Below are 2,718 nucleotides of genomic sequence, written 5' to 3'. Positions count from 1 at the left end.
TTACTAATGGCCATATATGAAACACTTCTGGTGGTATTTTTATTTCAAATTAAAATCACTTCATTGTAACAAACATACAAATAATAGCATTAAATCCCTACAATAAAACAACCAATAAGAGGAATACTTGCTCAAGCTAAATTTTAATATATTTCTGTAAACTATAAAAAATTAGAATATCCATGATGAAGCCATAGAACTTTGTTTAGTGTTCTGCACTCTTGATATCAATTAGATATTTATATCCTTCTCCACCAGAAACAAAATTAATTGACAACAATGAATATAGAAATATAATTATTATATATCATCTTTTATAAACTCTGAATACTCTCCCTGCATATCAGCTAATATTACTATTCTACATCTACTTTATAAATGTTATAATTGAAGTTACATTTATACTATATTGCATATATACATGGAGTTATATATGGAACTGCATGAAGGAGAACATGTGACCTTTTTCTTTCTGAGTTTGTGAGACATGGTTTAATTTTATTCATTATAAATCAATCAATCAACTGATCAGTTAATCATTTTTCCCACATATTATGTGATTACATATTTCACACTGGGAGAATTATAGTCCATTTCATATATAAAATATTAAATATTTGTTTTATCAATTTATGGATATGTATGAGGGATCTGTCTCCTTTCTGTAATAACCAGGTCAGAATTTAGAGCAGATATAAATAAGAATTTGTATGACATGATATGGGTGTTTCTGCATACAGGTCTAGGAGTGAAACAGGTAGGTCAAATACTTTTTTTTAAATAAAATTCTGCGAGCCCACAAAACTGGTTTCCATAATGGCTATATTAATTTATTCAAAGCAGTTTTGAGGAATCTATCATTCTCATGATTTCAAACTATATAAAGACAGAACAAAACCAGAGAAAATTTATTATCAAATATCCCTGATTAAAAAAAATCTTTCAATAATGTATTAGCAAACAAAGCACAAGATCATATCATAAACATTATTCATTTTGAATTGATTTCTTTAAGAGGTAAAATACATAATTCTATTTTTAAGGCCTGGTTCAGGTTACAGCAAAAATAATGGAAGCAAGGGCTCATGGAGTCTAGTTCATGGGCAGCCATATTTTTAGTATTTGTTGTTGTTAGAAAGTTGGACCCACAGGCTGTCTGTGAAATTCCTTGCAGCCAAGCTTTGCTGACAAAATGTAAGCTACAACAAGTTCATTTTTATTAAACTTATGTTTTGCTGGCTCATTTTTACATCAAAAGGGAAGACTCTCAAAATGCAATGACCCTCATAGTATAATCTGTTCATGTAGTCTGCTGATTCTAAAATTCATTTTTGCTATTCTTCACAAAGACAAGGTAATATGATTTAATTCTTTATTGAAATTTTGTTGAAGAGTATGGGTTAACACTAGGAAACCAAGTAAAATATACAATTCAAATTCTTAAATCAGATTAGACTTCATTCCTTATCATGATCAAACTTTCTGGGTAAAATAGGGTAATGACTTGTAAGAACAAGGGGTCCAAGGGATGGAAAACACAAAGAAGTGATGTGGGTAATATTCACCAGTCACCAGTTGTGATTATACAAAAGAGCAAGGCAGCCTTGTAAGACAGAGGAGACAGTATAAAATGCCAGAAAGGTAGACACCAGGACCAGAATATTCTGGGTGGCTACCGATTCTGGAGAGTTTCTGCTGGAAACATGATGACTGTGGATGTGTTTAACCCTTTGTGTCTGTACAGAATGAGAACCATGGAACTACTGGACCAGGCGATGAGCACAGAAAAGTAGATTTTACCAATGCTGCATAGAGTGAGTCATTGATTTCATCACTCCCTTCAGTGGAACAGTATTCAAAAATCTCAGTTTCTTGTCATATTTTTGCTATTCCTTTTGACAATTAAGTACACAAAGAAAATGAAATTTATAATCGTGGATAATACCCAGAAAAGGGAAATGGAGCAACTAATGTACTTTGTAGCTTTAATCTTTTGATCCTTACAGCAGGATTCTCTGTGACTGATGATGATGGCCTGGAAGACACTCAAGAGACAAGTGGTGCCAATGGATACACTCCGGCCAACTCTTTGAATGTACAAAACAAATGTGCATCCAGCATCATTTAAAAGCTGTTTCAACCCAAATGCTGCCAATGTGTGGTGTACTCCTTTAGAGAGGACTACCAAGGCATTTGATCCAATTAGGTGCCTGAGAATCCAATCTGTGGTCTTTAGTGTATGTTCTATATAATCAAATAGATAGTAGATAAGAAATGAGACATTTCCCATAATTCCAATTCTTATTTGCAATAATAAAATAATTTGATGATCATATTCCAGAATTCCATTCTGTGTTGGAACTGATTTTCTTTACAAGATGGCCACACCCATTTCCTCTGATCAAAATGAATGAAATGTATTAATAATCTGAACAGCTACTGAGAGGCTAAGTCAGAAGTGTCCTTAAGGCTCATGAATACCATGACATCATAAACTTTAGTCTATGTACTATATGTACGGTATCAATACATTCTTAATGTTTTTCAACTGTCATATAACTTATAATACATACATACAATATAATATTATAAGATTGCTGAAGGTTTTTGAACACAACTAGGAGTTGGAAAGATGCTTTCATAATCACAGAATATACAGCATTATGAGCAAGATTACTTGGCCTGTGAGAACAATGAAAAGAGATAACCAGTACTAAT

General features: G+C 32.5%; 1 pseudogene; it reads right to left on the bottom strand.

The window, feature by feature from the left end:
• Positions 1-1,457: 1,457 nt before the first annotated feature.
• On the bottom strand, positions 1,458-2,349 carry LOC110297368 (vomeronasal type-1 receptor 4-like; annotated as a pseudogene).
• Between the last annotated feature and the right edge of the window lie 369 nt (positions 2,350-2,718).

Source organism: Mus caroli, unplaced genomic scaffold (assembly GCF_978045245.1).
Source record: "Mus caroli unplaced genomic scaffold, Mus_caroli_1 scaffold_8, whole genome shotgun sequence".
Taxonomy (NCBI): Eukaryota; Metazoa; Chordata; class Mammalia; order Rodentia; family Muridae; genus Mus; species Mus caroli.
The sequence above is the reverse complement of the archived record's forward strand: the minus strand, read 5'-3'. Positions and strand labels throughout refer to the sequence as shown.